Source organism: Acomys russatus, chromosome 4, assembly GCF_903995435.1.
Source record: "Acomys russatus chromosome 4, mAcoRus1.1, whole genome shotgun sequence".
Taxonomy (NCBI): Eukaryota; Metazoa; Chordata; class Mammalia; order Rodentia; family Muridae; genus Acomys; species Acomys russatus.
In genome coordinates, this window is record NC_067140.1 from 27,160,756 (window position 1) to 27,161,134 (window position 379).

At 45.4% G+C, this 379-nt stretch overlaps 1 pseudogene; it reads left to right on the top strand.

Moving 5' to 3' along the window:
* Positions 1-379, top strand: LOC127188543 (40S ribosomal protein S25-like; annotated as a pseudogene).

The window sequence follows — 379 nt, forward strand, 5'->3', positions numbered from 1 at the left end:
ATGCTGCCCAAGGATGACAAGAAGAAAAAAGATGCTGGAAAGTCAGCCAAAAAAGACCAAAGACCCAGTAAATAAGTCTGGTGGCAAGGCCAAAAAGAAGAAGTGGTCCAAAGGCAAAGTTCAGGACAAGTTCAACAATTTAGTCCTGTTTGACAAAGTCACATGCGACAAACTCTGTAAGGAAGTTCCCAGCTATAAGCTTATTACTCCAGCTGTGGTCTCTGAGCGACTGAAGATTCACGGTTCCTTGGCCAGGGCAGCCCTTCAGGAGCTACTTAGTAAAGGACTTATCAAGCTGGTTTCGAAGCACAGAGCCCAGGCAATTTACACAAGAAACACAAAGGGTGGAGATGCCCCAGCTTCTGGTGAAGATACATAA